The following is a 10,242-nucleotide window of genomic DNA, read 5'->3' on the forward strand; positions in this document are numbered from 1 at the left end:
AAGTAAAAAAAAAGTTAGAGTGGATTTTGAAGTGCTTTTAGATGTTTTCAAACTCTATTTTTTTCACATCGCCACTTTTTGGCACACCATGATCTTGCACATACCCTATAATAAGAAAATAAAACTTTGGAGCAAATATCCTTAGTTTGATTCAAATTCTTCAACCATGAGAACTCCCTATGAGATTCTCCCTCTCCCATCTTATCTTCAGACTTCATTAGATCAAGTTCTCCCTCTTGCTGATATACAAATTTCTTGCTTAGATTTATCAATCAAACTCTCCCTCAATTCTTTTGATATGACATATTTAATCTCTTCTTCTTTGACATCACATGCCAAAGACTTGATATAATGATTTTGTAATGTACTTGATGTACTAATTCATACACAATGAGATCTAACTACTTTGCATCAACTTGATAGATCTTCAATATAGTTTGGTTGATGCATCACTAATATGTACTCTAGTGAGCATTAGATAGGGGAATGACCCCTATCTTACCTCTTAGATAAAAAAATGCATTCCTAACAGTTCTAGGTTCAAATTCAGTAAACAAACATGTACCTTTTAGTTTGTTCTTTGTCATAGTGCCTCCCATTTGATATCCAATAGTTTTCTCAAGTGCATGATTGCTTCTGATATATCTAACAAGTACAGGTTCCTTCTTTCTAGATTCTAGATTTGTTTCACTTGGTTCATCATGCTCAAAGGTTTTGTGAGCTTCTAATTTCTTCTCGAGTCCCACTATCTATGAATCAAGACCTTTAGACTGTGACTCAAGTTGCATTGACTACAACTCAAGTTGAACTAGAGATTTACAAGACTCGGGTGGTGAATTTTTTTGATGTCTAATTTCATTTTCTTGTACTTTAGGTAAAGTATCAAGCTCAAAGTAGAAAAAAATTTGTAGACTTTAGGTTCCGTTCTACTTTGTTCTTCACTCTTTTCTTTCTTCAGTTGAACTCAGTTCAGGGTATGAATTGTCGTGCTAATTGATTTCTTCCAATATTTGGTTGCAACATTTTTCTCTATCATTAGTATCCTTGCACAAGCCATGATGGATCAATTCCTTCTTACTACTATGTCATTCTATTGAGATGTACCAAGTGCAGATACATGTCTTTTGATTCCTTTTTCATTGCATAATTAATTGAATTCATTATAGATGAATTCCCCTCCTCTATTTGACCTTAGACATTTTAACCTCTTTGCTATTTCTTTCTCAACTCTATCCATATACCACTTAAAATTTTGAAAAGCTTTAGATTTATCTTTCAAGTACATTACTATCATCATCTTAGAATAATCATCAACAAAAAAAATTAAAATTTTGTCTCCAATTTAGGTCTATCTACCTATTGGTCCACAAAGATGCATGTGAGCTAGTTCCAAGACTTCTTTAGTATTTAAATTCTAACTTTTGAAGCTATTTTTACCCATCTTGCTAATCTGACATCATTTGCATGTGGCCATTTCTAGTTTCTTCAAATTTGGAATACCTCTTACTCTTCTATTCTAACTTATAGTAACCAGGTTATCAAAGTTTACATGACACATTCTTTTATGCCACAACCAAATTTCCTCTACTTGTGCCAAAAAGAGAAAAATTTTAGTGAGATCAAGATAGAATAGATTGCCTTTTATCTGATTTCTAGTTCCAATTATGTTCCCTTTACCATCTAGAAGCCTAGCCTTCCCATTCATGAATTCTATCTTGTATCCAATGTTGTTTAGTTATGCCACACTTAGAAGATTGTGTCTAAATCCTTCAACCCAATAGGCACTGTCACATTTGAGTTCATTAGTTAATGCAATGCAACCTTTTTCCTTCATATAACATGGTTCATTATTTCCAAATTTAACACTTCCACCATCATAGTTCTCTAAGTGTTTAAACTTAGTTTTATCACCAATTATGTGATGAGAACAACCATTGTCAATTATACATGTGTCATCTTGCTAACATGAGAAATAAGTGCCATCTTTTCATTGTCCTCACCATTTGATTCATCTTTAATAGCAATATATACCATTTCATCTTCATTATCACTGTCAAAGTCTTTAGAAATATAACAAGATTTATTACCTCTGTCTTTTTTGTCTTTGTATCTCTTGAAATATTTCTTGCCTTGGAACTTGTTGAATTTTCTGTCATCCTTGCTTTCCTTGTTTGGACACCTTGCAACAATGTGACTAACTTCTTCACAATAGAAATAAATCAATGGAATTTTTCCTTCATACTTACCTTTAGCTTTTGGTAACCTTCTTGCAAGTATGGATTCAAGGTCATCATCATATTCTTCTTCTTCTTCATTGTCAAACTATTTTCCTTTTGAGTTTCCTCCCTTTCTACCAATATTTTGTTTCACCTTTGAATGTTGATTCTATATTCTGATAGATAGGAAGATATTTATCAAAATTATCCAACTCAAAAGTTTTTATCCTTCCCACTAGTGCATTCGGAGTTATATCATATATTGGATCACATCTCATCTCTTGAATAGATCAAAATCTAATTGCATACATAGGAAGAAGAGTTCTTAATACCTTGTTGACTATTGTCACATCATCTATTTTTCCTTATGAGGCTTTGATTGCACTAACACTTGCCTTTTATTTTATTGTATTTAGAAATATTTTCATCTTCTCTCATCTTCATCTGATCAAATTGGCTTCTTAGGCTTTCTACTTTTTCTCTTTGCACATTGGCATATCCTCCATAGATCTTTTGTAGCTTGTTCCACATTTCATGAGTAGTAAGAAAATATTTGACTTCATTAAATTTAGAATAATTGAGAGAAAAAGCAATGTCAATCATCATTGTATTGTGGTTCTTCTTTTCCACCATTTGATCCACTGTCAAAAGATTAGGAGGTGCCACATACTAGTTCTCTAGGAATTTTAGGCTTGTATCTTCAATGGTTCTCAAATGTAGCTTCATGAGTTCCTACCATGCTTTGAAGTTATCTCTATTCAACTTAGGAATCTATCTTCTATAAGACATCTTGATCTTTAGCTTAGGTCCTTGAAACCTTTCCTGAAAGCACCAACAACTTTGATACCCATTGTTGGAAATATAAGAGGACTAACTAAGAGGGCAGGGGTGAATTAGTTACCACTAAAACAATTTCGAATCCCTTAGATGTGAATACAAAATTCCTTTTAACTCACAACTTAGTTAGAACTAGAAATCCACTGTAACTTAGTTAAATATTAATGTGTATTAACCTTTAGTAACTTATTTGCAAGAGGATACAACAATAAGAAAATAAAATGAACACATAAGACACCAAGATTTAATTGGGAAACTCAATTTGGGAAAACCACCAATACAACTAGTTATAACTTTTCACTCTTTTGAAGTGAACCCTATTAGGAGTCAACCTTCTTAAAGGTTACAAAACACACTATTAGGTGTGGCCCTGTTAAAGGATTTAAAACAACCTATTAGGAGAGGCCTCGATAGAGGTCTTAAGAAACTTCAATCTAGAAATGCCACCTTTTTAGAGGATTTACAAAATGATTGTTAAGTCAACTCTGTTAAGAGATTTCTTTACTGCTACAATTGTCAAAGAGTAGCAATGATTAACTTGAATGGTGAAGCAACTAGATTACAAATTCAAATCATTGTTTTGGTTTATCCTCTGGATCCTTCTCGATCAAAATATCTTTTGTAACTTCTTAGGTGTTCTTGCCTTAATTAGATATTCTTCTTTATATGCATCTTAATCTCTTCCCACACACTAGTACATTTGGGCTCATTAGATATGAACCATGATATGGGTGATGCACAACTACCTCCTGGATTCACGTACCATCCCACTGATGAAGAGCTCATAACACATTATCTCATTAAAAAGGTTTTAGATGGCAATTTCATAGGAAGGGCCATTGTTGAAGTGGACCTCAATAACTATGAGCCTCAGGGAGAGTTCAATTCCCTCCTTCATTATTCACTATGCATATAATCCCATACACCCATTTGATCTCGAATGATGATATGTAAAAAATGTTGAGTGTCTATGCTGAGTGATCCAAAACCATCCATTTCATGTCTTCATCTGTACACAATGTCTTTCTAGTTTCTTTCTACTCGCATGCCCATTTCATTTCATATGATCATTTGAAAATTGTGTCACTCTAAGCTCTCAACTATTTCCTCTTGATTGATCATCTCATAACTACTGAATGAGAGCTTTGGGATAAGCTATAGGAATCCATCAAAAGTTTGGGAAAATTTCAATCTAGGATATAGTACTAGAAGCTATATTTCATGCTAGTCAAAAAATCTTCTTGGCCATGGCCTAGGGCAATATGAACCAGCCAGATGAATGCCACATTCATGTTTGATGGAGAAACCCTTCTTGAGAAAGGAGAGAGATTTTTTGTTGACCACTCAGTTGTTGTTCTCCTAAAGCTACATGCCAGAATTAGAAAAAAATAGACTCATCTTTGGAGTTGAATCTACTTCTAGTTATAACAAGCAAGCTTCTATTAGATAACATAAGCCAAGAATTGGGGACTTCAAGGCAGATGAGTTAAATGAAAGGGGATTTACAAGAGAGTTAAATGAAAAGGGATTTACACTAGAAGATATGCATTGTGCATAACAAAAAGAATCAAGAGAATTAATGAAATAGGATATATGTGTAACAAAGATTGTTTGTTAATGATTGCAACCCATCAGCTATAAATTTGTTCTCATCCCAAAGCACATGATAATGTGTTGGTTTGCTGGTCCCCTATAAATGATAAAAACCAGATCAATTTTTGTTATAATAAATTGCAAAGAAAGTTTGACAAGTTGATCTAAGAAATAAGTATTATACCTGTATCCCAGCATGACTGCAGAGATAAAAGTCAAATTTCGTGGGATGACAAATTTTGGAATCAACCACAGTGCCTAAAAATATAGGAAATCCACATTAGCATTACAAATTGACACCTTTGAATAGAGTAGAACAGTACTATATAGCCTTATAGGACCTTCATACCTGGCAAGATGTTCCCACTTCTGTCTATAGAATGCCTATCTACATGGTTATTTGTAAATAGTCTAGTATGGTGTCACTTTTGAACAACAAATGTCACTAGGGATTGGTAATTTGGCTCAAGAGATGCACAAGCCTATTCAAACCATAGAACTTATAGTTCATATAAAATTCATCTATCTTCTTGAACAAAATCCAAAGAGAATACAAACAAACTAATGAGTCATGCCAATCTTAATTGAATAGCAAGTACTATTGTGAGTATTAGAAAATTGACCCTACGAATAACATCCAGTTCATAAAGTAGAACTTGGTAAAATTGCCCTTCACTTACACCATCTCTGAAGAAATACCAAAGCTATCACTAAGGAGACATGAGAAATGCAGAACTAAATCTCACCACAAAAACCAATGAAGATGAAATAAATTACCTATAAAATATGTTTCACATAAGCTTTTGTCTTGTTGCTCTACGAAAAGAAATCAGTAGCTCCTTGCAAAGTATCAAAGTGAAATAATCATTCAAATTCCTAATATCATACTTTAAATTTTGAGTAGCAAGTGAATTTCCAAAAAACATATTTTTAATTTTTCGGAGTAGTAACTTGTCTAAGAATTTTCAATTTCATTGGTTGGTTTAGTGTTAATAAAATGCATAATGATCACTATTCCTATCTAAGATATGACTACGGTGAAAGCAGAGCATTAAAGTTTTTACCTTAACATCTCTATCATTTTCTAAGCTAATAGAAAGAGCATTTTAAATGTACATAAATGTCTCGTCCAAAATCATTGTGATACTTCATAGCCAATTCCATTTTAATGTTACAAATGACTTTGCACTATCTATATCTCTAACATGTGAGGCCTTTTAAAACTGGTAATATTGTAGTCATTCATCAATTCTCTGAAGATTGTAATAGTAATTCTTAGCCACAACACATAAATGAAAATTAAATGCAAGCCCCAAAAAATTAAAAGCTCAAGACTTTTAAAGTGAAACAACTACCGTCCTAATAGATTGATAGTATTAGATCACAAACTTTGAAAATTACACAACTTCATCAAGTTGGTCAAAATCATGATAGTTCACATCAATAACACCAATAACAACCATCAATGAAACAACATGGAGCAGGGTTAGGGTTTGAAGATCTTACCATAAAATTATCATAGCCAGAGCTAGCTAGAGCAAAGCTTACTCTAGTAAACAAATCATCTGAGGTGAGACTGTCATCCAGATATGCTAGAACTGCTTCTTTGATGCCTAGTGCAAATGTTGTAGAAAAAAACTCCACATGATCAATCCTACAAGGGAAGAAAATATATCATTTCAAGTAGGAATACAAACTTGTTTGATGACATGAAAAAGGAAAATATTTCAGCCACTACAGTGATTTTTTGAATTTAAATACAAGGATTAGATTTTTATAATAGACCATCTAAAAAAAACTAAAGGTGGTGGTTTTGCTATGGATCTGAACACTGGATATTGACATCTGTATTGGTGACAAGTTGAATCATTTCGACCAAACTATATAAAGCATTTGAGGACTTGAAAAATAAATTCTTTCAGCCATTGCCATTTGCTGAACATATATGGAGAACAAAACAATTAGGAGCGTCATGCAAATAGTACATATTATAGACTTTACATAGAGTAGACTTTGAAAATAGATAATGTGAAAAAAATTAAAGGATGTCAATTATTAAACGATCTATAGATTTGAACACTGAAATTTGATATATTTTCTGGTAGTGAGCTAAATCCTATTCCAAATTAAGAGCCACTCAACCCTCAAGATATTAGCTTCAACTTCATTATTATTGGTAATCCAAGAACTGAGGAGAAATTTCTGTTGGGGGAGACATGTTTGCCACACATTTGAACTGTAAATACAAAAGAAAAATGCTGGAAATTATTGACCATGGGGGTGATAAATTTTAAATTTTAAATGCTAGAAGATATTTAGATACCTTGTGTTGGCGATACTTCTCCCTGACTATAGTCAATGCACACCCTTTTCTATTTAGTTGTAAATTATGCAATGCATGAATATAGTCCTTCATCTCTGATACTTTATAGCCTATGTAATGTTCTAGCATAGGATTCTGAAGATCGAGGACAATACAAACTTGTTCAAATTTCAGTATAGACAAAACCAAACAAAAAAATGACTCAATGGAATTTACATTACCCAGGGGAAAGTTCCAGGATCAAGAGTCATCCTTGCCACAAATATAGTTGATGTAGCTATCATTGATGGAACATAACGAAGAAAGTCATACTCAACAAGGGTGAGTTTAGCAAGACAACTGCCCATGAATTTCAAATGTAGAGATGGAACTTGAATGAAAAAAAATTATGAAGGTAAGAATAAAATACTTTTATATATTAAATAATTTTATCTCCCACATACAAAAAAATAAAACTAGAATGTAAAGCTACCTTATTTCATGTTTGAGCAGCATAGGCAAAGCGCCTATTCAAATTGAGAAGGGAAAATGAAAAATGAGTACAAAATTAATTTATCATGATTGTTCTGTGCCTTACATTTGAATATATCAATGTTTTTGTTTTTCATGTTAACTTCGATGAAAATAGTCACCAAGATTGCTCCACAAAAAACATTACCTGAGAAAGCTCTTAGTTGTTGGTGTTGTCAGATCATATCGCAAATAAGTTAGGACATCAATCTCTATTTCTAACACCTATTAGTATTAAGATAAGGATAATTCTCATTTTAAGAATACCGTCCAAGAGAGATGTGACAAATCATCTTGCAATACAAAAGGAAAATTGTACCTCCTCCCTTGTGTAAGTATTATCTATAATGTAACAAAATTCTTCCACATGTGGAGCACAAATTTCTTCATACTTCATGAAAGTGACATCAAAGTAGTAGTTAAAAATTGACCAAAGAAAAGAAAAGAAAAGAAAATGTTACAGTAGGCAAGAAGTAAACATGAGGCAACAAGCATGCAAGTAACCCCAAGAAGCTGAAGCTTTTGTCTATTCACAACATTTGTAGAGAGAAACTGATCAATATAGGACACCGTTAAGTAAAGTCTACCTAGCACAAGCTTGTACTCCTCGGCAACCTGTTACAACAATCTAATTTTGAATTGATTATATAAAATTAATTGCACAACTACAATAGGGAAAAATAAATATACAGATAGCATGAAGAAATGCAATAAGCAAAAAACCTCAACAAGCCAATGAACAAGCATGCCCCTCATATTTACATTGATCTCCTGTTGAATTGTTTCAATGTAACAAGGTAATTCTCATTGTTTTAGCTGAAAAAGTAATTGATGACTGTAAGTATTAATCAAAAGAAGCTTCAAGAAAATGTCATAAATTCAGTCTAGCTTGACACATGAAAATCGATAACTTTTTTGCTTCAAGTACCTATATTACTTCATTTAAGCTTAGAACATCAACAAAAATTTGCAATTTTTAGTGAAGATATGTATCAACTAAATCTATATCTAGCACACCACATAAAAAAAAAGTAATTCACAACTTCCTTTGTAGAACATTGTAGATCCATCCAAGGATCTACAATTATATGCCTATAACAAAAAATTTACAACGATAAGTTGAAGTTTTTAAAAACATAATACATCTAACAATAGTGAGAATTATACTAACAAGCATTAGAAAAGTGCATAGAAACAAATTAGATCAATTAAACAATATAAATTTTTTGGATCAAGAATAAAAGATCGCTGTGAACAGAGCAAACCTCTATAATGTGTAAGTTATCATAAATTTCTATAGCATAAGTAGTACACATCTAAGGATCACCATGGTCCAAATCAATATCAATATAGTGAGAACGGCTTGAGTACCCCACACCTTCACGAGATTTGACTAGAATGGTAGGAACTCCTGACATTTGTAGAAGATCAAAACTGTGAGTAAAAAGCAGAAAGAAGAGAATTTGGAAAATCAATCAAAATAAAAAACAAAACTTAATGAATTATATGTTTAGGTACTCTTAATTGGTTTATGAAATCCCAATCAAATTATCTTATTTTGAATTGTTCTTAAGCTCTCTCGATATGTGCTGATTTTGGCAAATTTGTTGCTTTAGAGAAGACACTAATGCCTCATTAGCACATGTTAAAGAATTTTCATTATTTGTTTCAGCTACAAGTTGTTTGCATTGTAATTACACTAGTATATTTTCTTGAGTTGTAGTTAGATCTTTAGAATTAGCCTATATATCCTGCGCATTCTCTCCATTGCTCTTTTTTCACCAATCCCAACATCATCATTGGAAGAATGATCCTTGGAATGGTAAGGGACAAGTATCATATCCTTTTCAATTTACACAACTTTAGTATCTGTATTGACATTTTGAATAATTCCTTGGCATTTTCCTTTTCTATTGTTACCCAGGGATGCAACCTAAGCTCATATCACAATACAAATAAATTATATATATCCAAAAGGAAAGCGTAAGCTATTTAACATACAATAGTGAGAATTTCTTCAAGTAAGAACAGAGGATATATGACACAAATAGTATCAGGTTCTCTTTAAGATATGCAAAATTTAAATCCAGACCCTAGTGTGCATAGAATACTAAATTAAAGCAAACTTTTGCCATACAATTTAGACTAAAATGTCATTTCTCATCATCTCCCTGAAATAACATGCAAAATATAAAAGTTAAAACCAACATAAGTATGCAAAATAAAATTCAATTTTACCTTACGTGTCCTAACTCTTGGCAAAGCCAATTCTCCATCTTTGTACATGTTAGTCACATCTGCAAGTATTGCTCAACATTTAGCTGGACTAGTAGCATCATGTAAAGAATGTGTGGTGGAATCCTCAGATGCTGGTCTTTTCCTCATCTTCCTTTGGCCCACCGGAGGAAAAGGTGGGGGTAGTTGGTTTTCACAAGAAACAATGTTATTGTTAGATGTGGACTTCACAACCTTGGCCCGAGTAATGCAGATATTATTAAGCTGTTGTCACCCAGTCATGGCTTGGTCACTTAAGCAATAGTGAAATGTACAAAGCCTGCCTCTTCTAACCCTAAATTTTTGAATAATGTTTGCACAGAAGATTCAAGTGAGAAAATTTGTCATGAAACATGACCTATTACTCCTATGAACAAATCACAAGCTCTAATTTGTAGGCACAAAATCTTGAAATGCAACTAAAATCACAGAGTTTAATTATTATCAAATCAATATTGTGAGCTAAAACTAGTCAAAAACATGGTTAAC

At 32.6% G+C, this 10,242-nt stretch overlaps 1 pseudogene; it reads right to left on the reverse strand.

Annotated features, from left to right (window-relative positions):
• Positions 1-6,816: 6,816 nt before the first annotated feature.
• LOC149544289 (cyclin-A1-4-like) lies at positions 6,817-9,996 on the reverse strand (annotated as a pseudogene).
• Between the last annotated feature and the right edge of the window lie 246 nt (positions 9,997-10,242).

Source organism: Cupressus sempervirens, chromosome 8 (genome assembly GCF_028749045.1).
Source record: "Cupressus sempervirens isolate cs-2001-9-10 chromosome 8, ASM2874904v1, whole genome shotgun sequence".
In the NCBI taxonomy this organism is placed as follows: Eukaryota; Viridiplantae; Streptophyta; class Pinopsida; order Cupressales; family Cupressaceae; genus Cupressus; species Cupressus sempervirens.